The sequence below is a fragment of the Macaca fascicularis genome, chromosome 8 (genome assembly GCF_037993035.2).
Source record: "Macaca fascicularis isolate 582-1 chromosome 8, T2T-MFA8v1.1".
Classification (NCBI taxonomy): domain Eukaryota; kingdom Metazoa; phylum Chordata; class Mammalia; order Primates; family Cercopithecidae; genus Macaca; species Macaca fascicularis.
Genome location: NC_088382.1, coordinates 59,753,245 through 59,761,819, shown reverse-complemented (window position 1 = coordinate 59,761,819; position 8,575 = coordinate 59,753,245).

Sequence of the window (8,575 nt, the reverse complement as noted above, 5' to 3'; positions counted from 1 at the left end):
TCATCTATTTGTCTGTCTTTATAACAGTAGCACACTGTTTTGGTTATTGTAGTTTTGTACTAAGTTTTGAAATTGGAAAGTTTAAATTTGCCAACTTTGTTTTCTTTCTCAAGATTGTTTTGGGTATTCAGGGCCTCCTGCAATTACACATGAATTTGAGGATGGACTTTTCCATTTCTGCATAAAAGCCTGTTGGAATTTTGACTAGGATTGTAGTAAATCAGTGGCTTGCCATGGGTAGTATTGACATCTTAATAATATCCTTGGTGTCTACCATTGCTACCATGAACACAAATGGACTTACATTTATTTATGTCTCATTTCAACTCTCTCATTAGTGCTTTGTAGCTTTCAGTGCACAATTTTACCTTGATAGTTAAATGTATTCCAAGATATTTTATTCTTTTGGGTGCTGTTGTAAATATAATTGTTTTCTCCATTTCTTTTTTATATTTTTCTTTACTAGTAAATAGAGTCACAGTGTATTTTCCTGTGTTGACAATGTACCCTATGACTTTGCTGCATACACTAATATTAGCTCTAATAGATTTCCTGTGGATTTTGGGAGTTTTAACACATACAAGGTCATGTTAACTGTAAATTTTCTTTCCATTTACAATAATCTTTCTTTCTCTCTTTCTTTTTTTTTTTTTTTTTTTTTTTTGATTAATTGTCCTGGTCAGAAACTCCAGTACAAGATTTATTAGCAGTGGGGGAGGTATACATCCTTGTTTTTTCCTGACCTTAAAGGGAAAGATTGCAGTCTTTCTTCAGTGAGCATTATGTTGCCTCTGTGTTTTTCGGTAAGTACCTTCTTTTGTGTGAGGAACTTTCCTTTTATTCCTAGTCTTCTGAGGATTTTTATCATGAGAAGCAGTTGGATTTTGCTAAATGCCTTTCCTAATTCTGTTGAGATAACCCTGTGTGTTTTTATTCCTAAATTCTATCAATCAGGTATATTACATTGATTTTCTTATGTTAAACCACTTTTGCATTGATGGTATAAATCCCACTTGGCCATGATGCATAATTCACTTATATGCTGTTGAATTGATTTGCTAATACATTGTCAAGGACATGTGCATTTATATTCATAATTCATATTCATGTCATTTGCATTTATACCATAAATGATATTGATCTGTAATTTCTGCTATTTTTTAAACTGGCTTTGGAATCAAAGTAATGCTAATATCATATAATTAATGAGGATGTGTATCTTTCTTTCCTATTTTATGGAAGGTTGTGAGAAAGATTGGTGTTAATTCCTTTTTAAAATGTTTGATAGAACTCACGAGTGAAGCCATTTGGTTCTGGACTTCTCTAACAATTGGAACTCTTTATTTGTTATAGTTTCTGTTTCTTATTGAATTAGTTAAGATAATTTGTGTTTGTAGAAATAAGTCCTTTTTGCTTAGGTTGTTATGTTTGTTGTGGCACCTACTGTTCATCGTATTTGTTCTAATCATTTCTATTTCTGTAAGCTCTATCATAACATCCTAGGTTCATTTTTTATTTTAGTTACTTGAGTCTTTTCTCTTTTTTTTATCTTTTTCTTTTTTTTTATTTCTTTGAAATAACAATTTTGAAAGATAATTTCCCTGGACACAGAATTGATGAGGTTTTCTTCAACACTTTAAATACTTTAGTCTTTAGTGAGTCTCTTCTTTTCACTCTTTTTGCTTGCATATTTTTGAGAAGTTTGATGCACTTTTTATTCTTTCTCCTCTACAGGCAGTGTTTTGTTACCCCTCAGACATCTTTCAAGCTCTTCTGTTTTTCTTTTCTATTTTTCTCAGATTTAATATGGTATTCATAGGTGTATATTTTTTGGTATTTAGCCTGATGGTGTTCTCTGAGCTTCCTAGTTCTGTGGTTAGTTGTCTATCATTAATTTTGAGAATTCTCAGTTATTATAGCTTCAAACATTTCTTCTCTGATATTCCCATTACACATATGTTAATGGTCCCATAGTTTTCAGATACCTGTACTATCTCTTTCATTGCTTTTTCTGTTTTCATTTTAATTTTGGAAGTTTGTATTGATCTCTCATCAAGCAATGAGTCCATCAAACACATTTATGTTATGATGCTTCTAATTTCTAGCATTATATTTGACTTTTTTCTTAGATGTTCTGTCTCTTTGCTTATACCACATCTTTTTTTTAATTTTATCCACTTTTTCCATTAAAATTCTTAGCATGATAATTATAGATATTTTAAAGTTATAATCTAATATTTCCATAATCTCTTCCATATTCCAGTCTGGTTCTTATGTTTATATGGTCTCATCAAACTCTGTGTGTGTTTGTGTGTGTGTCTGTCTTCTCTGTCTGTGTCTTTTATTATGTTTGATTTTTTTTTTTGAAAGCCAGACATAATGCACTAGATAAAGGAATTAAGGTAAATGACCTGTATTGTCATTTACAGGTGTAGCAATTAAGCTTGTTTACTGTACCCTATAGCTAATGGTGTTTTTTGTTTGATATCCTTTGATTAGACTCTCTTCTCGTTTGGGGGGTTTGCCTAGATACTTATTAATAAGGTCTGAGATGTGCAGTTCTTTTAGTTCTAATTCCCTGACATTATAAGAGTCCCCAGGTGACACTGGAGGGGAGGGGAAGCACTCTACCGTCCTATGATTAGGTTTTAGTGTTTTAGTGAGCCTCTCCTTTTCAGCTGTGATCATCACACGTACTCCTTGGGTTTCCCCCACTGTCTTAGGCAAGATGGGAAGGCTAAAGAGATTCAGATCTGGGCCATTCCCCTCATGGAAAGCTAGCAATAGCTGGACTTGGGTATTTCTCTTCATCCAGGTCTGTTGATCTGTGTTAGAACTACAGTGGATTAAGCTCTTTAAGGGTTATTCCAAGGCTCTGGTCAAACAATTTGCCTTGAGGGAAGATTTGGTTAAAAATAAGAGAATACTCAGAGCATATTTTAAATGGCTAATTCCTGCCCCTTCCCCCTTCTGGAAGCATAGGAGCTTCTGCTTTTGTTATATTCTGTTTGAGAATCATGTAGGGGTCCTTGAGATAAAACTCCCAAAATTTAGGAGTTGTCCTAAGACTGGATTGTTCTGGAGTTTTTAACTCCCCAACTTTTCCACCATGAACCTTCAATTGCAGTTTAGGTTTTCCTACCCCAGTGCTGCATTCCACAAAGTTGGTATCTCCTCCAGCAAGTGATTCTCCCTGTCTTCCTGTCTTTCTCTCCAATCTGAGGAGCATCAGTTTGCCCTGTGAATTATCAGACTAATCCATGGGGAGTTTTTGATTTTCCATTTATTCAATATTTTTCCTGTTGTGTTAATGAAAGTCATGATTTCCTCAATCCTTACATGGTAACCAGAAACCCAAACATTTATCATTATGAAAGCCAGTTTTGTTAGATATGGAATTATTGTTTGACAGGCCTTTTTTTTTTCCCTTCAAGCACTTTAAATAAGTCATTCCTTGGTTTCTGATTAACAATCAGTAATTAATATCATTAATCTCATTGAGGATGCCATGTATGTGATGAGTTCCTTCTTTGTGATACTTTCAAGATTCTCTTTGTTTTTGTTTGTTGGTTTGTTTGTTTGTTTTTTTGACAAGAGTCTCACTTTGTCACCCAGGCTGGAGGGACGGAGTGCAGTGGCTTGATCTTGGTTCACGGCAACCTCCGCCTCATAGGTTCAAGCAATTCTACTGCTTCACCCTCCCAAGTAGCTGAGATTACAGGCACCTACCACCACACCTGTCTAATTTTTGTATTTTTAGTAGAGATGGGGTTTAACTATGTTGGTCAGGCTGATCTCAAACTCCTGACCTCAAGTTATACACCTGCCTCGGCCTCCCAAAGAGTTTGGATTACAGGTATGAACCACCATGCCCAGCCTGTCTTTGCCTTTCAACTGTGATTATAATGTGACAAAGTGAGGTTTATTTTTTGAGTTTTTTAAAATTTAGGTTTAGTTGTTTGGATGCGTATATCAATGTCTTTCATCAACTTTATGCTGTTTCCAGTCATTGTTTTTTCATATATTTTGAGATTGCCATAATGTGTATTTTGGTCTGCCTGATAGTAATTCCCTGGTGTCTCCCATTGTGTTCATTTTTTTCTCTTTCTGTTCCCCCAAATGCATATCTATCTTCAATTGTCCTATCTTCAGTTTTGCTGATTCTGTCTCCTGCCTGCTCACATCTGCTGATAAACCTCTCTAATGAACATATTATTTCAGTTATACTTTTCTACTATAGAAATTTGGTTTGTTCCCTATTTATATTTATTATCTCCTTATTGATATTGCTATTTTGGTCATACATTGTTTACCTAATTTCCTTCAGTTCTTTGCCCATGTTTTTCTTCAGCTCTTTGTGCATATTTAAGACAATTATTTTAAGTCCTTTTCTAGTAAGTCCAGCTTCTAGATTTCTTTAGGAATGGTTTCTGCCGATTTACTTTGTTTGAGCGGCTCCAAAAGTAGCTGCTAGTTTTTCAAAGCCCCTTTGTGGAAGAATAGAATCTTGGAGAATCTCTACTTTTGCAGAGACTGTGTTTCTTGTTGTTTCTGGTCACTGAGGTTTCTTAGTGTTCAGCTGATGTTTTGACAAATTTCCTTGAATGCCGGGAGCTGAAAGAGTTAAACAAACAAGCAAAGAGCAAAGCAAAACAAAATAAGCCACTTCTCACACTCTTTGAAGATCGATTCTGTGCTGACTTAGCCAAACTTGCACTGAACTTAATCGTTAACTGGAGTTGAAAGCATAGGGTGTTCTTTGGTATTTTATGATTATACATCATAACCTTGGCATGTATATAATTTTCTAAGTGCTTATGTATTCCCTAATTTCCCAAATGAACTCTGTCCAGCTTTTCTCCCTAGGCCTTAGAAACTGTATCTTTCCTCAACTATAATCATTTGGGTCATGCATTTTGGGGGTATTTGTTCACTTTACAATATTTTTAAGCAATGTCTAACATGTTGCTGAACTGTGTGATCCCTGACTTAGGCAAAATGGACATGTTCACTTTGCATCAGTCCTTCTGGTAGTTCCTATGCAGGTTAGAATATATATATATATATGTATGTATGTGTATATATATATATATATATATATAAAATAATTTGTAAATAAGTTGGACTTTGCTTTCTCCTTAATCAGGGATGAGGATTTTCACACTGAGAAGATAGGTTGCAATCTTCAGCAACACCACTGAGCTGGGAAGGATGTAGAAGAAGGGCAAGTAAAAATGTCACAAAGTTTTACCTAAATTTTTGAAATGTCATTTTCTTGATGCGACATTTGTTTGGTTGCTCTAAACATCTGACTGTGTTCCAGATTCTGACCAAGTTAACTCTAAAAGTAGCTGCAAGTTTTTCAAAGCCCCTTTGTGGAAGAATAGAATCTTGGAGCTGTCTGCTATAGCATTTTGTTGGTGTCACTTCAGGTAAAATTTGGCTGACACACAAAATGAGGCAGTAATAGAAGAATGTAATAATAAAAAATGTCCTAAGGCATATAGAAAACAAGTAATAAAATGACAGACATGAATCTTATTTTATCACTATTTCATTATCAATAAATAGCTTAAACACTCCAATTAAAAAGGCAGAAATTGGGAGAATGAACAAAAAGTCTCATCCAAATATTAGGTGTTTAAAAGAGTCACATTTATGTTCAAAATCACAAGTAGATTGTTAATAAGTTGAGGGAAAATATGTAACTTGCAAATAGTAAACAAAAGAGAGCTGGAAGGGCTGTACTAATTTAAGAAAAATATACTTTACAATATAAATTGTTACTAGATATAATGAAGATCATTTTATCATGATTATAATGTCAATCAATCAAGATGTAACCAATGCAAACTTACATGCAACTACAAACACAACCCCAAATACAGAAAGTAAAAACTGAAATAATTAACAAGTGAAATATGAAATTCAGCAATAACATTTGGTGACTTCAATATTTCTCTTTCGGTAATGATAGAAAATGATGCAGCAGATCAAGAAAGAACTAAAAGACCTGAAACATAATATACCAAGTAAATTTAACCAATGTATTTAAATGAATCCACCAAGCACTTAACAACAGTAGAACTCACATTCTTCTCAAGTGTTCATAGAATATTTTCCAATAAAAGCTATATGTTCAGCCATAAAACAAGTATCACTACATGTAAAAAAAAAAAAAAAAACTAAAATGATGCAAAATATCTTCTCTAACCACAATGAAATAAAAGTAGAAAAAAATTTAAAAATAGAAAAATTTACAAATATGTCATAATTAACACACCCATAAATAACCAAAAAAAAATAATTAAAAAAGGAAAAATCACAGGGGAAATTAGAAAATAATTTGAGATAAACTTAAACAAAAATGTCATGTTAAAACTTACAAAATTCAGCTAAAACAGCATTTAGAGAGCAGTTTATTGCTGTAAACATATGTACTGAAAACTAGAAAGATCTTACATTGATAACCTAAACTTCCACCTTAAAGCTATAAAAAAAGCAAACTAGACCTAAAGCAAAAAGAAGAGAAGAAAGGATGAATGTTACATTGTAAATAAATTAAGATAAATAGTAAAGAGAATGTCATTTAAATCAGAGAACTTTCTTTGAGAGTGCAAACAACTAACTATACCAACTAAGTGAAACAGAGAATATTCAATACTAATATCAGGAATGAATCAAGCACATCAATACTGACCTTACAGAAATAAAAACAAATTACAAGAGACTATAGAACTGTCCCTATAAACTTTATACAATTAAACAGGGAATAAAGTGATACATAAAAATAAACCAAGCTTGCAGCACATTCTGCATTAATCATTAGTTAGCCTGCTCTCAGATAATGCTTCTTCATGGTTGTTCACTGCCTACTGCCCCAGAATCATGCAGACCCTCTCACCCCCTTAACTTCTTTATAGATAGCAGTGTAAACATTAGGAAACATTACGTTTTCCATTTGAGATATTTATTCACGTCCTGCATATCAGTGAGATGTTTCAAAGTCAGATGGTCTGAAGAACTCCCTGAGAAACAGACTCACTAAAGAACTCAGTTTCCACATCCTGATGATTTTATCCCCCTTACTTCAACCAATCAAAGACCTCAATTTTCTAGCACCTTGCCCTCCACAGTCCCCTCAAGAATCCCAGCCCAGAACTGCTCAGGGAGACGAATTTGAGGCTCTCTTCCTGTCCCTTCACTCAACGACCCAGACATCCTTAAACTCTTTCTCTGCTGCACATTCCGCTGTCTCAGTATACTGATTTGTCACTACACAGTGGGCATATAAACTTGTGTTCCTATAACAAATACAGTGAACAATTGTATGCCAACATATCAGAGAGCCTAGATGACGTGAAAATATATCCTAGAAAAATAGAAACAATATTAGTCCATTTTCACATTGCTTAAATGAACTACCTAAGACTGGGTAATTTATAAAGAAAGAGATTTAATTGACTAACAGTTCTGCATGCTGTACAGGAAGCATGGCTGGAGAGGCCTCAGGAAATTTACAATTACGGTGGAAAGTGAAAGGGAAGCAGGTACATCTTCACATGGTGGAGCAGGAGAGAGAGAGTGAAGGGGGAAGTGCTACACACTTTTAATCAACCAGATCTCATGATAACTCACTATCACAAAAACAGCAAGGAGGAACTACACTCCTATGATTCAATCACTTCCCACTGAGCACCTCCTCCAACAATGGGGATTACAACTCAACATGAGATTTGAGTGGGGATACAGAGCCAAACCATATCGGAAACTAACTAGAGAAGAATATAAAATCCAACAGACCCATAACAACCGAAAATAATTAATAAGCAAAAAAATTAAACAGAAAGCACATGGACAGACATTTTCACTGTTTAATTAATTAGTTAATTATTTTAGAGGTCTCATAAATAAATAATTATTTGGGTGTCTCACTAAGTTACTCAGGCTGGCGTCAAAACCCTGGGCTCAAGGGATATTCCCACATCAGTCTGCCAAGTAGCTAGGACTACTGGCACATGTCACCATGTACAGCATGTTTAATTTAATTTCATCAAATGTTTAATTAATTGACACCAATATTTCACAAAATCCTCCAAAGTAGAGAAGAGAAGGAAACACTTCACAGCTTATTTTTTGAGGTCAATATTGTCTGAGTAGCAAAGCCAGACAAAGAAATTACATGAAAAATAAAATACAGACCAATATCTTTCATGAATATAGACGTCAATATCCTCAACTAGAATAGCTAGTTTAACAACACACAAGAAGTTATATACCATGACAGAGTGGGATGCTTCCCAGGAATGCAATGGAGGTTCAACATACAAAAGTCAATCAATGCAATGTACCATATCAGTGGAATAAAGAACAATAAAGCATGTGGTCAATAAACACAAAAACTATTTGACAAAAATCTATCACTTCTTCATAATAGATACACTCATGAAAAGGAACTTCCTCATCTGATAAAGGACATCTATGAAAACCTCACAGGAAACATTATACTTAATGGTTAATAACTTTAAGCTTTCCTCCCAAAATCTAGAAGACAAGATGACCCACTGTCACATTC